This window comes from Balaenoptera physalus (genome assembly GCF_965194825.1).
Source record: "Balaenoptera physalus genome assembly, chromosome: 1".
NCBI classification, from domain to species: domain Eukaryota; kingdom Metazoa; phylum Chordata; class Mammalia; order Artiodactyla; family Balaenopteridae; genus Balaenoptera; species Balaenoptera physalus.
The window spans coordinates 129979554-130004391 of NC_138882.1; the positions used below are offsets into that span (position 1 = coordinate 129979554).

At 38.6% G+C, this 24838-nt stretch overlaps 1 protein-coding gene and 1 long non-coding RNA gene across 3 annotated transcripts in view; one reads left to right on the plus strand and one right to left on the minus strand.

Moving 5' to 3' along the window:
• The window catches only part of ST6GALNAC3 (ST6 N-acetylgalactosaminide alpha-2,6-sialyltransferase 3), a 550290-nt gene that overhangs the window by 291268 nt on the left and 234184 nt on the right, over positions 1-24838 (minus strand). The window lies entirely within an intron of this gene.
• The window catches only part of LOC309641494, a 664930-nt gene that overhangs the window by 75486 nt on the left and 564606 nt on the right, over positions 1-24838 (plus strand). The gene's annotated exons all lie outside the window — the stretch shown is intronic.

Here is a 24838-nt window from a genome sequence, read left to right on the forward strand (position 1 = left end):
GGCTGTCCTGTACTTTGTAGGATATTTAGCATCAGCATTACCCTTGGCTTCTACCCACACCGCCTCCATCCCAGTGATGACAACTAAAATGTCTCCCATTATTCATAAATATCCCATGGGGTCGGGGAGGGATTACAAAATCACGCCAGTTAAGAACCACTGCTCTAGAGGAAGCAGACCTAAATGCCACAGCCCCGGTGCAGGGGGAGCAGGGAAGTCAAGCCTCCAGATGAATCAAGTGTCCAGGAATCTGAAATTATAGGTGTCTCTGTCTTTATCTACATTAGGGCCATCACAATAAAGAATTCTGGCTGAAATACATTTGGCTGCACTGAGCATAAAGTACTTTCCCACACTGCTGACAAAACATAATTAACCAAATGACAATGGCTTTCACATACACATTGATTCCTGTAATTTCAAGTCTCCATTACTAGATAAATCAGCAGCAGAATTATATTTATCAGGAAAAGCCTCCTCTCCTGGAAGACTTTTTGTTAAAAATATTAATCCTAGGGCTTCTCTGGTGGCACAGTGGTTAAGAATCCGCCTGCCAATGCAGGGGACACGGGTTCGAGCCGTGGTCCGGGAAGATCCCACATGCCACGGAGCAACTAAGCCTGTGCGCCACAGCTACTGAGCCCACGTGCCACAGCTACTGAAGTCCCTGAGCCTAGAGCCCCTGCTCCGCAACGGTGGAAGCCACCGCAATGAGAGGCCCACACACCGCAACGAAGAGTAGCCCTCACTCGCTGCAACTAAAGAAAGCCCGTGCACGGCAACGAAGACCCAACACAGTTAAAAATAAAATAAATTAATTAAAAAAAAAATTAATCCTAGAAGAGTAATACTCTCCCTCTGCTTTGTAAAGCAGCCCACCCATAAAAATGTTAATAGCCACAATATCATTTTCAGTATGCTTTTCTTCCCTTCGTTGTGCCCCTACCAGAGCAGCTGTGGGCTCTTCTGACCAGAAGGCACGATGTAAGTGACTGGTCCACGGAGGGCCACGCACTCAAGGGCTGCCGGGAGAAAGCTTTGCAGTCCTTGCGCAACTGGTAATTCCTTGTCTGGGCATTCACCACTTCACACAGCCCTTTGGAAGTGTCACTCTGGGCCAGAAAGCACAGGAGGGTTAATATCACCCCATCCCCCAGTACTGGAGGTGGAACCCCATTTGATGTGACCAAGTTATGCTAGGAAAGTACATAGAAAATGTCACAGCCCCCAAGTGTTGAACAAGTCCCTAGGATTCTCCCCAGGCTCGTGAGTGTTATTTAGGTCAGGGCTTCTCAAACATGCAAGCAAACCCTCTGGAGATCCTGTTAAAATGCAGATTTTGATTCAGGAGGTCTGGGCTAGACCCTGGGATTCCACATTTCTAACCAGCACCACAGGTGATGGTAACCTATAGGTCACACTTTAGGTATCAAATACTAAGACAACCTGCTTTTAAACCCCTTACCCTTTAGATAGCCGGAAAAGGCCTCATTCCAAGAGGAGGATATCCCTGAACAGAAGCCACTGGTACACTTAGTTCCACCTCACACACAAAGAGAAGTTTGTTTGCTGCCTCAGTTACTCTGCATTCCAAGCCATGGGAGAGAGAATTTCCTGGCTTATTTCTGTATCACTGTAATTGCACAGTAGCTTCTGTCATTTGTTAGCATACACATCTGGCAGCCCTCTTGCCTCCGGGGCCGGCAGGCTCCAGACTCCAGAGTCCTGCAGAGCCCGGGCGACCATCCAGCTGCTGACACAGCAGCCAGAAGGGGCTTGGGGTCTGTGGGAATGACTGTGCTCCACGTCCAAGGGGGTTCAGCCCAGCCTCTGCTGAAGTGACAGGAGGGGACAGAGCTGGGCGGAGAGTCCGGAGATCAGAGGCTGGCCTCTGCCTGGACCGACCGGCATTCCTCGAGCTGTGGGCAGATTTGAACAACTGGGGCTGCGAGGCAAATGCAGATGTCTTCCTTGGCCTGTGAAGGGAGCTCTGCTAGTCTGCACTCTCACGGCATATTAGCTTATCTGGAGGAAGCCCTGGCTACATGCTAATGCAGCTGCTGTTCACAATCTCACAGCAGCCCAGACCAAGAGGGGAAGAAAGGGATAATCACTAAGGAATCCCTTTGATATGGCAGGGTGGGATGGATTTCTGCTTAGATTTCAGAGATACGGTTCCCCAAGGAATCAGCTCTCACCCCTGCCTGCACCACCCAATCAGCCTTGCCCTTTGACCTTGACCTTTCCCCTGCCTCATATTTTTCCTCATCAGATAAATGGGAATAAAAGGAGATACTCTTCACAGAGGTGCTGGGAGTGCAGTGTCTCGAATCTGGCATTGAGCCAGGGGTAAAAAAATCTGAGATGTCACAGTCCTCACCACTAATAGTTGTTTTATTTTGGACAAAATAAAACAACTTAAACTTGTAGTGACTTAGTTTCCTCACCTACATAATGGGGCTAAGATCCCAATGATTATCTCATGAATTTCTAATGGAGGTCAAACATGAATATGACTGTTGTAAACTGCCCCAAATGCTGAGATTCCATCACTAATGCCAAATGAGATACAAGAGCCTTGTTTACACCACAGAGATACACTACTGTTTAGAATTGGAGATCTCTATACCTAAGCATCTTGGGATTCACTTATACGGTAAATTTAAGAGCATTCCATGACAATCATTAGGGTAAAACAGAAAATATTCCGTGCCTTGCCATGCTAGGAAATACAATACTATGAAACATGTTTTAGATCAAAGTCCTATTATTCTAACAAATAATTGAGATGATACCAAAAGAAATTAAGATAACTGAGCCCTACCTTGCTTCCCTTATGTAAATGCAATCTACCCTGAGTTCTTCTTGGTAAGCTAATGGCACTCTGAGGAAATCCACAGTAAGAAATTGTAGCTTCCTCCCAGCCTTCTCAGCCTGCCCTAGCATTTTAATCTTTGCCTCATGTCAGGCAGGCTTTGAAAGTGTGACCCTGCCTTCCAGACTCACTTATTCTCTTTCCCCAAAATAGGAGTCCTTATTAAAATCCATGCAGCCCCTTCAGGTGTGGCACTGCTGGTTGAGCCCAAATTGAAAACATTGAAAATAGCAAGTAAGAAGGGGAAAACAATTTTACATGGCTCTTTTGGATCAATAAAATTAATGATTTTTACCAGGAATAAGTTATTCTTACTCCAGCATGGTTAGAGATAGGTGGGTCAGTCAGTCTAGGCTGGTGGAATAAGGTTTCCCTGTAAGAGATATTCATTCACTTAACAAACATTCCTTGAGCATCTGCTACGTGCTCTATGGCAATTGGAAAACATAATTTGGAAAAGTAGGTATTAAAAACCTCAATTAATTATTTGCTTGGTCTTTATTGAGGTAGGCATCAGGTAGAGTTCTACTCCCAAACGACCTTTTGAAGCAAGTAGATGCAGACATCTTATCAAATAGTGCAAAATGTAGAGTGTTCTGGACCAAACTAACAAAGTCAGTAGAGGATTAAATGGCATCAACTCAAGCATTTTTAAAGAGCTGGAATAATACTATGAATATATGTAACTCCTGAGTGTGCATTAGAATCACCTGTGAAGCTTTCAAAAAATACCTGTGATATCTGTGGCAGAGCCTAACCTCTGAAAAGCCTAGCCTCTCAAAGTATGGTGCCAGGACCAGAAGCATCAGAATTATCTGGAAACACTTTACAAATACAAACTCTTGAAATTGGCCTCAGATCTACTGACTCTGAAACCCTGTATTAGGGCCCAGAAATTAGTATTTTACCTAATGCTTCAGGTGAATCTGATGAATATTAAAGTTTGAAAATTGCTTCTCTAACTCATACTTTCCAGGGACTTAGGTGTGCTTATAGAAGAAGTCAATTTGTCATCGGATTATTTCATACTATTGTGGTTCCCACAAAAGCAAAATATAAATGGAGAAGTCTCAGTGGAGGAGAATTAACTTAAAGATGGCGACAGAATCACATCCTTATGAGTTCAAACTAAAGATTCAAAAAGATACATGCACCCCAGTGTTCATTGCAGCACTATTTACGTTAACCAGGACATGGAAGCAACCTAAATGTCCATCAACAGAGAAATGGATAAAGAAGATTTGGTACTTATATACAGTGGAACATTAGCCATAAAAAAGAACGAAATAATGCCATTTGCAGCAACATGGATGGACCTAGAGATTGTCATACTGAGTGAAGTAAATCGGACAAAGACAAAATCACATGATATCACTTATATGTGGAATCTAAAAAAAGGGTACAAATGGGGACTTCCCTGGTGGCACAGTGGTTAAGAATCCGCCTGCCAATGCAGGGGACACAGGTTCGAGGCCTGGTCTGGGAAGATCCCACATGTTGCAGAGCAACTAAGCCCATGTGCCACAACTACTGAGCCTGTGCTCTACAGCCTGCGAGCCACAACTACTGAGCCCGCGTGCCACAACTACTGAAGCCTGCATGCCTAGAGTCCCTGCTCCACAACAAGAGAAGCCACTGCAATGAGAAGCTCGCACACTGAAACGAAGAGTAGCCCCCGCTCGCCGCAACTAGGGAAAGCCCACAGCAACGAAGACCCAACGCAGCCAAAAAATAAATTAAATAAATAAAAAATAAACTTTAAAAAAAAGGGTACAAATGAATTTATCTACAAAACAGAAATAGAGTTACAGATGTAGAAAACAAACTTATGGTTACCGGAGGTAAGGCGGGGAGGGATAAATTGGTAGATTAGGATGGACATATACACACTACTATATATAAAATACATAACTAATAAGGACCTACTGTATAGCACAGGGAACGCTACTCTTCAATGCTCTGTAATGGCCTATATGGGAAAAGAATGTAAAAAAGAGTGGATATATGTATATGTATAACTGATTCACTTTGCTGTACACCTGAAACTAACACAACATTGTAAATCAACTAGACTCCAATAAAAATTTAAAAATTAAAAAAAAATAGATATATAGTTAGATAGCAAGTTTAGAAAATCATAAATGGTATAATTAGGTAAGCATGGATTTTGTTGGCCAATGTCAGAATACTAGAAAGCAATAACAATAAAGAGAAGCTTCAAAGAAGAAATCTTTAGCAAGGACTGCCTTATCCAGTGTATAATAAACACATGTAATTCTACCAGATTAAATCATCTTTGAAGTAAGAGATACTATCTTACTAAATTTATTCCTCAAAGGTTGGCAATGCTTAATGGTTACAGGTTCAGATTTTTGATTTGCGTGGGTTCTTCCACCTAGCAACTCTATGATCTTGGGCAAATTAATTAACCTCTCTGTGCCTCAGTGTTCTAATCTATAAAACGAGAAAACAGTACCAACCACATAAGATTGTTGTGACAAGTGTGTTCTTATACGTAAAGCACCAGTAAGCACTTGATAAATGTTAGCTACCACAGTCATTATCATATGTTCTTTGTATCTCCTACTGCATCTGGCCCATCATTCAAGTATTTGTTTTCTTAAATTGAAAGATATTAATAAAAGTCTTAGGAATTTTACAATACATATAGACAGGGAGTGAAAACATGCATAAACAAGGATAGCTAGATTCACTGAGAAGAGAGGCAGAAGATAATTTTTTCATTGACTGATTAATAAGAAAATTTTAAATGAAGGTTGAGATAAATTGATGGATGTCAAACCCATAATTGGCAATTATGAGAACTTAATGGTATTTGAACAAAATTATAGAGATAAAAATAGAATCTTAAGATTAGAAAGGATCTTGGCAAAGCGTGTATTCCAAATCAATAGAAGAATATATATTTGGTAGCATCCCTGTGAGTCTTGGTACAAATACTTCCAGTCATTGAGACCTCGTTATTTGACAACATAGCACATTCGAATTTTGAACAGTTTTAATGCCAGAAAGTTGTTACTTATATTGAGCTCAAATCTGCCTTCACACCTTCCAATCACTGTCCTCCTTCCTGTGATTCTTATGAAATACAAATCTTCCTGAGCATTCACACCCACTGAACATATTGTAACTGAGGAGAGCTACATCGCTGGATAAAACTAATTTATTTTTCTGTTAGGGTTGAAATAAATACTACCCTGAAACTCAGAACATTTAAAACTATTTTTGGATGTGCTTCTCTCTGTGTGAAGGCACCACTACAGACAGGAAGGGAATGGAAGGGACTTGAGATATATAGAGGACTCGACCTTTAGGAGCTCATGGGTATATAGAAGAAGTCAGCTCTGCACACAAGTAATGGGAATAAATGGTTATATGTGCTCTGATAGAAGTAGGTAGAGGCTACATTAGGAACACAAGCACACCAAGGAGAAGAAGGTAATCAGAAAAGGCCTGGAAGGTAGTTCACCAGGTAAACGAGGGGGAGGGGCAGACATTTGAAAATTCAGAAAGGCATGAAATACATTGTGTATTTTGGAATTCAAAGTGATTCAGCATGGCCAAAGCTTTGAAGACCATGGGGAGGGAGTGCAATGAGTGATAAGCTGAGAGGCAGGCAGATGTCAGAGTCTATAGACTGAATGGTCTTAAGGACTAGTCATATTAATAGATTGATTCACAACACAGGCTCTACCCTTGCAGCCACCTTATCCACTACCTCAAGGAATGCCATTAGCCCTGAGACACTTAGCACAGCCTACACATGGTAAAAACCTGATTCATCACGGCCTTATTTCTTTCCAAGGACGTGGTATCGACTCTGTTCCATACAAGGTAACATAGAGTTCAGTGAAGTTAAGTACCTCACCTCAATCTGAGCACTACGGAACCAGCATAGGAAGATCAATCTCACAATTTGTTAAGTCCCAAGTTTTCCAAATGTTTCCGAGTCTTTTTCATGAATTAGAAAATGAGAAAAAGGAAATGGCTGGGTAAGGAAAGTGTACAACATCCCAAGGCTTCAGTGAAGAGGAATTGATGGGGTGCAGGCTCCAGTTGTTGGCCAATTAGTGATGAAACCTCCAGAGGAGCATTCTAGCAGGTTCAGCTCCCACAAGACATCTGAACCAAATGTTTTGTTTTCCCTTTGGGGAACCCCACTGTCATTAACCCGGGGAAGCTCCATTAAAAACACTCATTTGAAAAAAAAAAACAAAACACTCATTTGGTGAAAGGTAGCCTGTCCACACTAATGCACTGCCACAGACTTAACTCCAGGTTAGGAAAATCGTGAAAGTGAGCACAAGGAAATTTATAGCACTAATGACTTTAACAAATCTGAGCTGATTAACTGGATGCCATGAACTGAAATCCTTGTGTTCCAATCAATCTTCCAGGAAACTTCATGAAAGCACACTTGAGGGAGAAAATCCATGAGATATTCTAGGCAGGTTTCTTTACAAAAAGAGAGGAATAATCAGGAAAGACACAACACACTGACAAGTAGGGTGATCATTAGCTAGTAATTCTTAAGTTAACACTCTTTGGTAAATAAATGTCTGCATTTACATTAATTCCCCATAAAAGGAGTCTTAACACTTTTTCGAACAAAGACCCACTTGAGACACTTACTCATCAGAGAAAAATTTGCCCTAATCAGTTGGAAGTCATCGGGAAAAGACAGTGATAGGACATTTTCAGGATAAGACCATTACCAGAATGGGAACCCATAAATGATTCGTGAAATGAGTGACCGGTCAGATGAGGAACTGATAGCAATTCATCCAGTATTTAAATCGATAAGTTGCAGAACGTTTAGGAAATAATGGTTATGGACAAGAAGTAATGCTAATGATGTAGCATTTGAACAGGAAAGGGGGAGAAAGTTTCTACTCAATCATTACTTAGAGAGTCGAAGGAGTGAGTGACTGCAAACAGGAATGCATCTGGATATACCCTTCTGGGCATCTGTTTGTGTGATTAATTTTCCAATAAAGTTAGAATAAGTTTCTCCTCATGAGCTGTAGAAAGCATCCACTCATTTCTCCGTCCTGTTCCACTACTCATTAAAAAGCAATTGTTCTTTACATCAAACTATGCAGTGGTTCATCTCCTTCCATTGGTTGGGTGAAACCACTGCAGATCTGAGTGACTGAATAGTCAATGATCATTTTAAAAGCGTCTTATTCAAAAGGAATGGCCAATAGCCTCACATAATTATCACAGCTATGCTAGCTAATGTCTTTTGGTCCTCAGTATCTATTTTTACCTCCTTCTGTGCTCTTTCTCCATCCTACATAGCAAGAGCTGGAAAACTAACAGCTACATTTCCCAGATTTCCTGGCCACTAGGGTTCTGGATGCCATTTACATTCTGCCAATGGAAAGCACTCCTGCAAAATGTGAATTGCAGAAGGAAATGGGGCTCAATCTTCCTGTAGCATTGGTGGCTGAAGGGTAGCCTCTGGCAATTGTAGCATTTTCATTGATTAGACACCACATTTGTGATGTGGAAAACTGCCACTCCCAGTAGCTTCCTGCAACTATCTGACCTTGAATAAGTTATGTACCTTCTCTGTCCCTTGGATTACTATTTGTACATAGTGGGATAATAATATTGTGTGGGGTTCCTTTGAAGACTATGGAGGTGTTAGGTATTACTTCTGCTGCACAGACCCACCTAGAAGAATGCCTGGTGAAAAGAAGTGCTTAATAAGGGCTAGCTAAGGAGATGATGATTTGAGACCAACAGGATATAGCTGACAAAGGAAGAGATGTGATGTCAGAAGACAGAGGATAGTTGTGTGGCACTTAACAAATTACTTAACCTCTGTGCTTCATTGGTTGAACGTTCTCAATTCAAAGTGGAGAATATATCAAGTTCACAAAATTATTAAATGGGATAATATGTCTATAAACTTTGTAAAGCGTAAAGAATTATACAAGTGTTTATCATTATTAGTTACAACAAAAAGTGCTGAAGAGGGTCACAGGAAGGAGTTGTGACTTCTACAGAGAATCAGGCAAACCACCATGGAGGAAATGGCCTTTGGACTGGGCTCTGCGGAATGGGTATATTTTCTATATGTGAAGACAGCAGAAGCTTGCCAGTTTGAACTAAGGCATGAAGGTGAGAAACTGAAGGGCCAATATAGAATATATTATTCTTCTTCTAACATCTTTTCTAGTAGTTATGCCACATAAGCTTTGAGAAACAGTTAAGAGAAGGAATCCTAAGTGGAATCTCCTAATTGGCTTTCTGCATACTTAATATCACTTATGGAAAAAAAAACTAGTCATGGGGGCAGGACACATTGAAAAGAGAAAGCTCATGGGCATGATTATGTAGCCTACAAAATTTAAGATGCATTCTTCTACATTAAAAGCAAAAAAGAAAAAAGAAAGCTTCCTACTAGCAGGAAAATGTCAAGGTGGCTCAGATGGTGAATATTATTCTGTTGCCATGATTCCTATGGTTTGTCAGCATAAGTATTTTTAACACAGGCACGCCACTCACTGAAGAGATGAATGACCTCATGTTAGGTGACTCCATTCCCAACTTCTAAGTGGGGATAATAAAAACAGGCTGAGAGTGGGTTATTTAATGAAAAGGAAAATTATAATGATCATGCTGGTTTCAAGAAGCAAGTAAGCAAATTGACTACAGACCTATGCACTAAAAAAAAATAAACAAGTAAATTCTGGAGATGATGAGGGCAATTGGAGTCAGGTCATATTCATGTGGCTCCCATGGATATCAAAGACAAATCTGCCTCTCTGAAGGAGATATTCAAGAAAGAAACACAAGGGCTATTTGGCATATAGCTCAGCACCTAAAATTGTGCCTCATTTTCATCCTCTGTGGATTTCTGATGGTATCAATTTCCACCTAATTTAAAATCAAGAGAATATATTACCATATTCGCCAAGTTCTTTAATTTGATAAAGTCAACATTTTCACACTGAAAAGCTGTCCTGAACACATCCTGTCTGAAAGCTCATATTGTTTCAAGAATACAGGGTTAAAAGGCTCAGTGCAGCCAGGGATGAAATACAGTTATCAACCATAGTGCTTTTGAAACAGGGCTTAAGTAACTCATAAAACAGCAGTTTCTTTTGAAAAATGTAAGGAGAGAAATATGAGGTCAATTCATCAGCAAGATAGCAAGATAGCAAGAATGGTGGTGTTCTGGTGGTTGTGCCTACCAGCACAATATAGTAAAAGTCAGCAAGAGGGCTTCGCTTTTGTTCTCAGTCCAGATGTGAACTGTGACACGATAATCGACTTAGATCAGCTTATACTAGTAAGTAAAAATCGCAACTCATACTCATCATCTACAACTCTTACACATCATCATCAACAAAAGCAATCAAGATTAAGTCATATATGAAAGATCTAAGCCAATGAACCCTGAGAAAGGAAGTAGGGTCGGTATAAAGAATAATGTTTCAGCATATTGGATGTTCTGGAGTCTGGATTTCAAGACTCAGCCCTGCCATTTTGAGCAAGTGTGATTTGGAGCAAGTTGTATAACCTGTCCTTGTCTCTGTTTCCTTATCTACCATATAGCAGAATAATTTTACATAACTCAGAGACTATTTGTGAAAAATTTGCAAATTCAATGCTTCATTAAAAGACTTCCATACACACTGTTATGGTTAATTTCATATGTCAACTTGCCTGGACCATGATGCCCAGGTATTTGGTCAAACATCATCCTGGATATTTCCGTGAAGTTTTTTTTGGATGCAAGTACCATTTAAATTGGACTTTGAGCAAAGCAGATTACACTCAATAATGTGGGTGGGCTTTATCCAATCAGCTGAAGTCCTAACTGAACAAAGACTGACCTCTCCCAAGTGAAAAGGAATTCTGTCAGCAGACTGCCTTTGGACTCAAACTGCAACTCTTCCTTGAGTCTCAAGCACAGTGGACTGCCCCAGCTCACCAGGCCTCCACAACTGCATGAGCCAATTCCTTAAAAGAAATCTCTCTCTATATATATACACACATCCTGTTGGTTCTGTTTCTCTGGAGAATCCTAATACATACATCATGAAACAGATGAAATTAATTGGCATAGATGGTTCAAAACAAGAAAGTACCATCTTGATAAGTTTCAAGAGAAAAAGCATAGTCATTTCAATATAGGCCCCAAAGTCATTTGATAAAATTCAACACATATAGATACAATTTTAGAAAAATAATTTTAAAACCAATTGAGTTCTTCCTTAATATGGTAAAGAAAACCAAGTCAGGTCAACTTTATGCTGAGTGATCAAGCATTAGAAGCGCTCTTTTAAAATTTGCAATTGTTTGATAAGCTCTGGTCAGTGCAATAAACATTGAAAAGAAATGAGAAAAAGATCATTTAAAAACATTGGTATTGCACACCAGAGCAATCCAAAGGAAACTTCTAAACCTTAACTAGAACTCTTTAGTATAGCAAAAAATTCAAGACAAATATGTGAAATTAATAGCATTTCTGCATACCAAAATTAAACAGCTATAAATATGATTTTAGCTTGTACTAAAGATAAGAAAAAGAAAACAGCTCAGCAAACATTTATTGAACTCCTATTAGATGCCACAAGAACTTTGTTTAAAATGTATATACATGCGTTTTTTTCAGAAAATTACTCACAAATTACTTGTATAGATAATACATTCTTAATAGAAAGAGCAACTGTTATTAAAACGTTTGTTTTTATTAAGTTAACATATAATGCAATTCCAATCAATATTTCACTAGTGTGGGTAGATGAAGTTATTTGAAGCAAATATGCATTCTCTCTACACTCACCTCCATAGGAGGAGTACACTCCACTCCAGTGATGTTGGACTTGGCCATGTAACTTGCCTTGGCCTCATGGTGGGTGAAGTGTACTTTCTTGCATCTTCATATTGGGCTTGGCTCTGTGACTTGCTTTTGGTCAATGAGATGTCAGCAGATGTGAAGCCAGCAGAAGCTTGCAATGTGCTTCCAAAGTTGGGCTTAATCTCTTGTGCTTTTGCCTTCCCCGTGAGAAGAATATACTCCAGTTGGCCCAGAGGTCATCAGTGAAGAGTGACACAGGAAGCAGACCTGGGCCCAACTTGCAGATTTGAAGCTAAGCCCAGGGGAGCCCACTGGATGGGCGGTATCCCCACTGACCCACAGAAGAGTGAGCAAGAATCAATTATTATTGTTTAAGCCACTGAGTTTTGGGGTGATTTGTTACACAGCACTGTTATGCACATAGTTGTCTGATACAACCCAGACTTTCCATTTTGTTCAACAAAATGATGTAGAGGTGAATTAATATTCTGAAAAAAAAGGTGAGCAAAGAGGAAGCTATTGTCCCACAAGGAACAATAATTTTAAAAATAGTATTTACCAAAAACAAATGTTGCTCAATGAACCAAAATAATGAGCACAAAAAATAGAGCTAATAAAATATATATATATATACACACATACATACATATATATACATATATACATTCACACACACACACACACACACACACACACACAATGGACTATTACTCAGCCATAAAAAAAGAATGAAAGAATGCTATTTGCAGCAACATGCATGGACCTAGAGAATATCATACTAAGTGAAGTAAGTCAGACAAGGAAAGACAAATATTATATGATATCACTTATACATGGAATCTAAAAAATAATACAGATGAATCTATACGCAAAAGAGAAACAGACTCACAGACATAGAAAACAAACTTATGGTTACCAAAGGGGAAGAGGGGGTGTAATTAGGAGTATGGGACTAACAGATACAAACTACTATACATAAAATAGATAAGTAACAAGGATTTATTGTATAACACAGGGAACAATATTCAATACCCTGTAATAATCTAGAATGGAAAATAATCTGAAGAAATACATATATAACTGAATCACTTTGCTGTACATCTGAAACTAACACAATATTGTAAATCAACTATATTTCAATTTAAAAAATAGAAAAAAATTGTGGGCAAAACAGATACTTTTCAGAAAAGTGTTTAGAATTGTATGATCCTTTTTTTCTTTTCTTCTTTCTTTTCTTTTTACTGTATCTATATGAGAAGATGAATGTTAACTGAACCTACTGTGGTAATCATTTCACAGTATATGAAAATTGAACCATAAAAAAAAAATAAAAAATATATATGAAATGGGCTTCCCAAAACAAAGGGAAAGAGAGGATTGTAGGATAGTGTAATGATAAATGGTTAGCAATGTAAAAAATATCCATAAACTTTTACATACACCACAATTACAACTTCACAAATATGTGCATATAGAGAAAGAATATATAGAAAATGATTGCATAACAGAATATTTAAATAGAAGTACTTCTGTCTCAAGGGTTTTGGGAGAAATAACAAAGACCAGAAAAGTATAACATCTGTGCACAGCATTTCCACATACTAAAACTATAGGCAAAATAACCTATACAGGACATTTTGAAATTATCAAAATGCTTCAGTGAGCATTTGCCTATCTCTGGCATATATAAGAAATGTGGAAGAGGCATTTTTTGAGGAGAAAAGTAGTCCCTCTCTTTATCCTCAAGTTTTATAAGCCTTTCCAGAGCAGAGATGCGATTACATAAATGGTAGCTATTATTACAAGAGGTAGTATGTGTGGTGGTCAAGAGCAGGAACTCTGGAGCCAGGGTATAAGTCTCACAACTCCACCTTAACCTTTCTATGCCCCTGTTTCCTCATCTGAAAAATGGGATGATAATAATACCTACTTATTAGGGTTGTTATGAGGCTTAAACAATAAATTAGTATATGTAAAGCATTTAGAACAATGTCTGGCACATAGTAAGCACTACATGTGTTGGCTTATTATCATCATCACTATTATTACTGTTATGTTATTGTTACCATCTTCTGGGAACATGCTGAAAACATCGTCCTGTGAGCACTGGAAAAGATAACTGAATGATAGCTAAGTGTCCGCAATCCATCAAATATTATTAAACTTTATTAGAAAGAGTTATTGGCAAAATACAATACCATATGGAACCACCAAAAAGTTGTTTAGTTTGTACCTTTTCTTCCCAGAAATTCCACAAATAATTTACATTGCCAAAAAAGTGGTTTGCTGTACAATAAAAGAAACTGCTGAAGTGTATGAGTACAGCTAAGAGGAATTTAAAAGCTCACACTGACTTCCACATGTATTCTTGGGGAAATCTTTGAAGGACTTGTATTTCATAAGCTTTTTGAGGAGAAGGCAGGAATTATTTCTATAATACTTATTTTTTTTCCCGAAAGTATGTTGTATTCAGTATAGAAAATTAAAACAACGATGTATTCACAATGCATGTGTCTTATACATCCCTTCCCTATGGAGCTGGACTAGTATATATTTCAAACTATTTTCAACCACTCTTTCTGTGTCTTCCTCCATCTGAGTTAATGGCAATTCCAAACTTCCAGATAGATACGCAGGTCAAAAACCCAAATCCATCTTTTACAATAAATTTTTTATTTTAGAACAGTTTTAGATTTACAGGAAATAAGAGGGCAATACAGAATTCCCATATACCCCACATCCAGTTATCCCTATTATAAAAATCGTATTTTGGTATGATACATTTGTTATAATGAATGAAACAATACTGGTAAATTACTATTAACTGAAGTCCATACTTGATTGAGATTTCCTTAGTTTTGACCTAACGCCCTTTTTCTGTTCCGAGATCCCATCCAGGATACCACGTTACAGTTAGTAGACATATCTTCTTAGGATCCTCTTGGCTCTGGCAGTTTCTCAGACTTTCCTTGTTTTTTTTCTGGTGTTTTTCTCATTAGTCAGGGGTTATGGGTTTGGGGGAAGAAGACTAGAGAGGCAAACTGCCATTTTCATCACATCTTCCTAAGGGAACATACTACCAACATGATTTATCGCTACTGATGTTGACCTTGCACCTGGCTGAGGTACAGTCTGTCAAGTTTCTCCACTGTAAAATTACTTTTTTTTCCCATTTCCATGTTGTACTCTTTGGAAGGAAGTCACTATAAGCAATCCACAAAGGAATAAAAGAATACTCACTTCTAAAAGTACTCCAAACAATATATCTATCTAGATATTGTAAATTCTATTTTTTTGATGACAGAAACAGCTGTTTCACAGATAGATATTGCTTAAAAAATAAAGTATTTAAGTCTAGTAATTTGTTCTAGTAATAAGTGCAATACGTGCTCATTGTATAAAAACTGGAAAACATGTTTAAGCAAAAGGTCACCTAAAATGTACCACCCAGACATAGACCACTACAGTTAATATTTTGAGGTATCGTCTCTAAACCTTCTTTCTACGTCTACATATAAAGAGTTAAAATAATCCTCTACATATACTACTCTATCTCGCTTATTACCATTTAACATTAAGAAAAATTGTTCTGTATTTTTAGACAAAGAGTGTTCTTGTCTTCACAATTCCCAAGCTTAGCGAAGTGCGCAGCATGTAGTGGCTTCAGCAAGTGTGATCCAATGAGCTTTCTGACTTGAACGGATGAAGCCTCCATGAAACCATTTAATGTAATTTGCTGACCAAGGCATTCTCAGTCTCTTCCTTTGCCTCACAGGATAACCAAAGTCACAGGCATAGCGTCACCAATTTGGGGCCTTGGAAAATGAGTTAGTGAAAGAGTATGTTGTCTGTAAGGACTAAAAGATAATGGTGTGTGAGGTGTTTAAACACACAGGCCCATGATCCCTTATCCCAAATCCTTTTGACTAGGTATATTTTGGAATTCAGAATTTTCAATTGAGGAGGACGATAGAGCAAATGTTCAGTATATTATGAAACACCACGATTGAGCATAGGGAAACACATCATCGTCAGTCATATTTTTTTATAGCAAAGCATGTGAATAATCACAATAAATAGACCATTTCCTGGTGTTTTATAATTTCTAACAGTGCATTCTAAGAATCCCTTGTGTCTGGGTTATGGGAACACCCTCTAGAGAAGTCCCAGTTCCTTTAGCCCCAGTTTACTACCACATAGGGACCAAATTTTTGGTTGATTTCTCAGCTTGCAGAGTTCCTAGAAAGTGCAAGCAGTAAAATTCAAATTGTAAAACCACTAGGGTACAGGTCTGGTATTTTGAATTTCCAGGGACAATTTTTTGTTATCTAAAGACCAAAGATACATATAAGCCTCCTCATCTGTTTTCTGTGCCAGTTTTCATGATTTCTCTCCTAGCCCAACCTTTCACTTGGGGAAAGCTTGTAAAAGCCCAGCTTTAGGATGGGGGAGGGGGGTTTCTCACTCTCTGCCTTTGCTGGCCCAGGCCTTGCCCTCTAACCTGTAGGGTGGATATTACCCATCCCCTCAGTCACTGATACTGATAAACTCCCAGGAAACCACACCATCAGTTTTCATGCTTATACGTCTCTTTCCGTTCCTTCTCAGTTTCTGATGCCTGACGATTTCCCTCCTTTTTAGCAAAGCCAGCTGGGTATTAAATAATATATCCTATTTTATCCAGCATGTCCTGGTGTTACAGCAGAATTGTCAGGTTATCTCAGGCCACCGTATTGCCAGACCAGAACTCTTAATTTCATTTTCCTTTTAAATAATCTGTTTATTAAATACTTTAAAATATTCTATTAGCCAGATTACTCAATTAACCAGATATACCGCTTCCAAAGCCTTACAGAATAATATTTAATATAGGAGCTATATAGTTACTCTTGAAATAAAAAATTCTTTAATGAATATTTTTCTTTTGTAAGTAAGCCTTTGTAAGCCTACTCTGGAAAATAAGAAATCACAATTTGATGCCATCTACTTAGTGACAAATTATCTTCCAGATATTGAATACAATTGTTCAGTTGAAATTACTTGAATGTTCACTATTCTTAACAGCAACAGAATCAGTCTGTTTTGCTGAAATGTCAATGCCCTCTAGGTGGTATTGTTCCAGCATACTTGTAATCGAACCAAACCTATCTCTTTCTCTTCCTTAGTGAACCCCAATCTTAATTTTTCTTTAAAGTGGAGTTCATTGCTGAGCCTTAGCACATTGTCTGGAACTGAACAAGGACTTATTCAATATTTGGTGGCTGAACTGCTACTTGATGAATGGTTTTGTGCTGGTCACTCCATCAGGCTATTAGCTGGAACTTGAGAAAAGATGAACAAAAACCCTTACCATTGGGGCCCCAGTTCTATTATCTTTTTCAACTTTCAAGTCAGGGTGGTCTTTGTGGGTACTCTGTTTTGTTTTTCTTTGCTTGTCACAAATGAGGTAATTTGATATTTGAATTTCTAATAGGCCCCTTTCAAGAGTGTTAACATGACAACTGGCAAATGAGCATTTTTCTATCTAAGGTTGGATAATGAATAAAATTCCCTTATATCTTCCTGGGGAACCAATTACTACGTTGAAAACCATGATAATACCAGATCATTCATCAATAACAGATGTGATTTGTAAAGTAAAAATCAATCTGTTTTGACTGATGATGCCTCATAGCAATAAGGAAGATTTCATCTGAATAATCATCATAAAACTATATGATTAATCAGTTGAGTAAGACTAGAAATTCAGTAAGTAATGAGTCTTATCGGGTCATTTTCTGGCTATATAACCTTGGGAAATTGTGACCTTCACATTCCTACCTCAAAAGGACAAGCTAATTTCCTAAACATATGTCCCTGAGCAGGGAGATATATAGGGCGCATCTCTGCAGACACCTGAGCCAACGGATGGACTGACAGATATGTCTCCTCATACTCGGCCTCACAGCAGGTTTGAAGCATGGATTTGGAAAGAAAGCTCCTCACATCCTCCAGGCAGCACCTTGTTTAAAGATGAGTTTCAGAATGTTTGGTTGCTGTTGCTGTCAAATAACTATAATATGTAATGTGTATATATATATATCAGCTAGGACTCTTGTGGTTGCAGATGACCAAAACATAATCGAAACCTGCAGACACGAAGGAGAGCTATTTACTGGCTTCTACGCTCAAACCACAGAGGTGGGTAGGCTGACTTCAAGAATGGCTGGTCTCAGCCCTAGAGTACTGTCCAGGCCCTTGCTTGAGCTCTGCAACTGGTTTCTGCTTCTCTCAACGTCTTGGTCTCATTCTCTCCGGGGAACACAGCCACTGACACCCAGAGAATCATATCTCCACAGCTCTACCACTAAAAAGAAAAGAGGGCCTTTCTCACAGCATTACACAGAAAAACAATAAACTCTGGGAAGGGTTCAGAATGGCTCATCTCGGGCCATGTGTCCACCCCTTGACCCGTCACGAGATTGGTCAATCACTGGCCTGAATTTTCTGCTCACCCCTGTAGTCAGAAGGGAAGGGATTGTTTCTGTAATAAAGGGACAGTGGCGAGCAATAAAAGGCACTATATATACTTAACCAGATAATTATATTTATTAACCATTTTATGATATAATATAGTGTATATGTATATAGTCTCTGTACGTTTGCATTTAAGAGAGTGTAAATTGTCCTGTGAGCATGCGTGCGTGTATATATTGCATGCATGTATGTGCATATGGATCTATTTTCTGTATATTTTACATAGTGGTTCATGAATATGGATGGATACATACATTGTACATATGCATTACTGTTTTGCAAGTAAGAGTGTAGTTTTTCCTTTTCCAGGGATTCCCACTCACATCCCCAGATCATAATTACCCAGTGAATGCATCCTCTATCTTCTATCCCCTAGAGTAAGTTGCATTCCAGGCAGATCGCCCTACTTATTGCCCCCACAGGTGTCTGATTTCTTTCTCTGGGAAGTCAGAGGATCACGCAGGCCTATGGCGGTGCCTCAGGGGCCCCTTGAACATGGGGTGCCACGTCCATGTCAGGGGTCCACAAAATGAAGCCTTATTAGAAGTGACCTCATATACAGTTTTCGTGGCATCAGGATCAAGATAAGAGCACTCCAAGACCGGGTAACCAACCAAACAGTATGGGGAACTGGAAGATAACAACTAAGGGTAATGGAACCAGAGAGAGGTGAAAAATGAATCAACAGAGCGTGAGGCAGTGGTGATTCCTAGTGCAGACATTAGTTTACTATGGCTAAGTGTAGTGCTCTTGGCCTACTGGAGTGGTAGGAGCTGAAGAAAAATGGACAGTGCAAAACTTTCGCTCTTCTCTTCAACTCTACTTTCCCTTCTCTCTCTATCCCATCAAATCCTTACGCTATGCACATGGCTCACCTCTCCCACAAAAGCTTTCTGGAATTATAACCCACAGCAATGTCCGTCCCTCTCATTTGGCAGTGGAGCTTAGACTGCCTTGAGATCTGGCCACCGTTTGGGAGCTGCTCTTTCACAACCAGACTGTGAAACATAATCTTGTCTCCACTCAATAAATACATTCCCTGAGGCTTAGGAAAAAGATAAATTATCTTCAAAATGACGAAAGCAATATGCCCATGCCAAAGAAGTAACCTTTGCTACATGTTAATTTAGTTGTTTCCTTTCCTATAACAAGCCAATAGTTGAAAGTTATTTTGTTTTACGATTACACAAATGGAATGTTCAGATTTTAGTTAACAATTAAATTGATCAGTTTTAAACTTTTGGAACATATATTTGCATATAATTGCTCTCAATATACTTATGTAAAATCCAAAGCCTATATTCCCAAATACAGAAAACCTATTCATGTCCGCTTTAGTTACATGTGCACATTTATTTGAATGTGTGCACTGTGTGCTTTTACTGCCAAGAAAGTCAGCTCTGTTTCTTAATTGTCGTTGTAACTACAATTCGGGAAATGCTATTGCAACATCAATATGTTATGCACGTCTTTAATTAGGCTAGTGCGGCCTGTCTGTCACAGCAACTGATCCTAAGTATTCTTATTTAGTCTACTTGAAGCTTTAAAATGTTCTCTTTTTAAAAGAGACATATTTCGGCCTCATTAAATTGTTAAGCAAACCAATATAAGCCCTACAACTTGATTGCTATGTTCTAGAAATCCTGTGCTTCTTCACTTAGCACATCTTTAGCACCATCTGAAAGACCACTCTGCCCCAAATACCTGAAATCCTCTGCAGCTCTAATGTGTTAGGGCTCTCTTATCAGATCTGAGGGAGACATCTGTCACCCCCCTGATCACCAGGAAGATCTGGCTGTGGCATCCTATTGATCTCCAGAGCTTGATTCTCTTATCTAGTAGTTAATGCAAACAAGTTGCAGGTTGCTTGCTCTGAGCAATGTCTCACACCAGGTCACCACAAAAAAGATAACACAATGACTGATTCCATGGTTGGGAAATTACAGATAGAATCTAGCCTACAGTTAATTTCCTTCTCTTTCCTCAAAATCTGACATGATCTCAACAGGGAGAAACAATTATTACCTGGAACCAAGCCCTGCGGTACTTTGGTCTTTTATACCTTTTTTCTGCCGCAATTAATTTAAAATGAATCGTTAAAACTTGCATTAAGGAGAAAGCAGAGTTCCCAGGATACTGCCAAGCACAGATTTTTTTTTTTTTTGAAACACATATAGATGTTATATGCTTTTTACCATGTCCAAGGTCAAAGGATAATACAGTAACTGCCATAAAGCTATAGGTGGAGTCTCTCAAATTCAGTCCTGTTAAAATGGAAGGTTGCATTATTAATCAGTAGTGACATGAAAGGGCAAGTATGAACAGCTAGCAGGTCAGGGATTAAAGCGGGGGTGGGACACAGGGGAAGTATAGGACCTATTGCAAAATCTAAATCTTTCCCGGTCCCAGTGTCAGCATGGCACTACCTCCTGGTGGTGGTCAGCTCAAACATAAGTACTGATGAGGAATTCTGGGTTCTGTGGCCAGCAGGGACTTTCAGCATTTCAGCACTCACCGAGTTAGTTGGCACTCATTTTGTTTCCCTGCTTCTCAAGACTTCTCCTCCCCCAAATATAAGAACTTTAGCCTATACTGGTTAGGAAAGGGAAGGGGGACAGGGCAAAAAATGGGAGTCAATCACCAACTGCATTATATTTAGACTGTCATTATTGTGGTGGGATGGGTATTTTAATTCTTTCAATTTAACTCTTCTAGATTAGTCCTCATAGTTTTCACTGCATATTCCTTTTTATGGATCTGGACCAGAAAAAAAATACTCCAACCATATGAAATATAACTAAGTCCATCTATTTCTCTCTCCTGTGTTCTTTGTACGTTTACTTCTTGTACTTCCTTTGGGAGCAGATCATTCAAAAACTAGGTGAATTGATAAAATGAAGCCGAGCTTGAACTGGGTATAATTTACTATATGGGAGGCCTTCACAACAGACTGTCACAGATTCATGAGATTGCTTATACTTCCGCTTCTGCCAAGCCAAAGGGACCGGAACTCATCTCATTTTTGGTTTTTTTTTTAATTTTATTTTTTATTTTTTTTATTTTTTTTAATTTTTCACTTACTATTTCTTTTTTTTTAACATCTTTATTGGAGTATAATTGCTTTACAATGGTGTGTTTTTAAAGATAGCAAGATAATCAAATTTTGCTCCCAAGCAACTCTGCTCTCCAGTGTCCACGAAATCTTCGACCTAATCCTGCCACTCCCACGCCCCATCTTTTTTTAGACAGTAGTGGAGAGACATTCTTTCTTGTAAACATTTCTGCTCATAAAATTTTTGTCTAGTGGCCGCAATGTCTGATCCAGCTAAAGCATTGGGTCATAAAACCATCATCAACAATGATCATGTTTGCAGAGGCTCTAAGTCTGGAAATCATTGCTGGCATGTCTACGTGTTTAAAAAAATTCTTGGACTTCTGGTGGTTTCTAGAAAGCATGTGCTTTCTTCTGAGAAATTTCTGAAAAAACCTCAAGGACCAAGATTTTCAAATAAATAGATCATCTTGGTTACCACTTGACTCAGCTCAGCCATAGCTATTGACCCTTCTCCGGATTAGAATAGGGTGAATAGGCACACAGGAGTGTGTAGTTATCTTTGAAGCAAAATTTGGGGGCCACTATTATAGCTATTTGCCCCAGAACATCAAATCCACCACTTATCATTTTTGCTATATTACTTTGGCTCTTGAAGATTTTTCGTTCTGAGTCTAATAGTCTAATGCAATCTCTGGCAAGGCCTGCGCTTGAAGCCATTATTTGGTGAGGACTAATGCACAGAGCATTTGGGCTAAGAGTAGAGCACAGACATGGGGGTGGGAAGGGTAGAATTTTGAGAAGGAAAGATGAAATCAACAAGGGTCACCAAAATTTGTTTTCCTCCCAATTTAGCCTAGAACAATCTGAGTGTGGAGGAAAATCTGTCATTCTTTTGGAGTGTTACACATTGTTTTTCAACTTCCATGCAAAATTTTCTGCTTATTACCTGTACTAATGTTACAGCATGGGGCTTCCCTTTCTATCATGCATAGACTAGAGGAATAAGTTAGCTGTATATCTGCTAGTTTTTACATAAAATGAAATTGCCTATTTCAAATATTTTAATTTATTTTAGATAGGTTACTAACCCATTGCTTTTTTTAGTTAAATATTTCTTGCTGTTAAAGTAGATGAAAACGCTTTGTGTGATTCCAGTCAATAAATATCCTACATGGTCTCAGAATGTACTTTTAATTTTTTATTATAAAATAGACATAGAGAAAAGTGCATACAACATGAATACATATTTAATAAATATTCAGAATGTGAACCCCCATGTAACTTCCAGCTGGATCAACAGATAGGATGTTGCTGATATCTCAGAAACTCGCACTAATCACAAACCACACATTTCTCTCAGAGGTAACTGCTCTTCTCACTTACGTGATATTTAATTCCCTTGCTCTTTTTTTTTCCTTTTTAGTTTTACCTCCTATACATTTCCCTAAACAACATCGTTTAGTTTTGCCTCTTCCTGTGATCTATAAATTGAATCACACTGCTTGTATTCTCTCATTTTTTGCATCTTTTGCTCAAAATTATGTTTGTCTAAGATTCATACGTATTATCACCTATGGCTGCAATTTCCTCATTTCCAATGATGTGTGGTATTCCAGTGTATGGAGCACAATTTTAACCATTCTCCTACTGAGAGACATGTGGTTGCTTCCAGGTTCTAGCTGTTACGAATAATGCTGCTACACGTGTCATCCACGCCTCCCACTGCATGTGCTCATGCATGTCTCTAGTGAATATACGGATGACTGGAAATGCTGGGACGTAGGGTATGCAGATCTTCAGCTTTAATCGATAATGGGAAGCTGTTTTTTCCAAAGTGCTTGTTCCCCCTGCTAGTACATGAGTTCCTATTGTTCCCCATCATTACCAACACTTGGTATTGTTGGATTCTTGATTTTTTGCCAATCTGATATTTAGTGTACATTTACCTCCTTGTGCTATTTTTCTTCCTTCTCATTGTGGTTTTAATTTGCAAAACTCTGATTTCTAATGAGATTGGGAACTCCTCCATATGTTTACTGCCCTGAATCCAGATCCCTTAAAATTTAAAGTCTGGTACTCTAGACTTTGGTATTTTGGTGTTGTTCACACTGAGCATTTCATGTCATAACTGGTAAGTACTGGGACAGCAAAAGAAACTCATTCATTGAATATCAATTTGGAACTGGGCACCTTATGCACTTTGTCCTATTTAATCCTCATGATACCTTGCTAGTTGACCTTGTTTTTGTAAGTGTGAGAAATGGCACTCAAATCATGCCTGTGTGCCTCTGTAGTCTAAAAACTCTTTCCAGTAATCATGTTCCCTCTCAAGAAATTACCTCCACATGGTCAAAATAATGATCAATATCCTGTAGTAAAGTCATTGTATTAAAAACTATACCAAAAGAATTTCAAAGGTGGCTGGTTAATATGTCTACTTAAATAACTGCAGCCCTAGGTCAGTTTTCCCCTTAACACTCCAAAATCCAGTCTATTAACATTTAAACAAATGAAAGGCTCTTTGATATTTGGTGGGATTTCCCTCATGAAAGTAATTCGTGAGACAATTCAGGCACATGTTTCATTTTCTACCCATGACAGGCACTTGTGAAATGATTAACACAATCCAGTAGAGTTATAGAATATTAAATGACAGCCAGAAATAAAAGTAGCGAAAGACAAGAGTGAGACAAACTATTCTCTAAGAGATACATTTTTATATTGGTAATCTATTTATTAGGACACTCAACAAATTCAAGCAATAGACACTTTAAAAAAAATTAATTCAAAGCCAATTAAAGGAGAAGCATCAAGGCTCCTAAAAATTTATGTTATTAATGGTGCCTTTTTTTTTTAACTATAAAGGTCTAATAAAAAGCTTGTAAATCCTGCAGATATAGAAACAATTTTCAAAGAATCAAATTAACCAGAAGCAATGACTCAAGCATGCTTACAAGCCTACAAAAGGGTCTGGACCAAGCCAGTTTTCAACATCCCTCCCTGATGCTAATAACTCTTGGGATGGGAGTAGCATTCTGTGAGTAACTCTCCTCTCTCGTATCTTTGCAAAAATGACCTTTCAATGGGATCTGATCCAAAACTCTTCCCAGTGATGTAGACACACTAATGACTTGTACCTTTGTCACCAACAACTTCCAACAGGCTTGGACTTGGCATCAATGAATATTAACCTCACATTCATCCCACTCCATTGAGACAAATGGTGAAAACAATTTTATTAATCACTTCTATACACTTCATACATTTTGTGAGGTCCATTTTATTTCTACTTCACTCCATGACACAAATCCTTGCTTGCAAAAGTACTGGCACAGTGTGTACTTTCTACTTGTCTATATACCTCCATCCTCTTCTGTACCATCAATTGGCTACAAAGATTTAGAGGTTCAGTGATTATAGGATTTGAATGATTTTAACCCCTTTAAATTTGGAAACTCTTTAAATCCCATTATCTCTGCAGCCACTGAGAATTTTTAAATCAGCTTGGCCTTTTCTAGCTCCAGGTCTAAGGATTACAGAGTTTTAAAGAGTA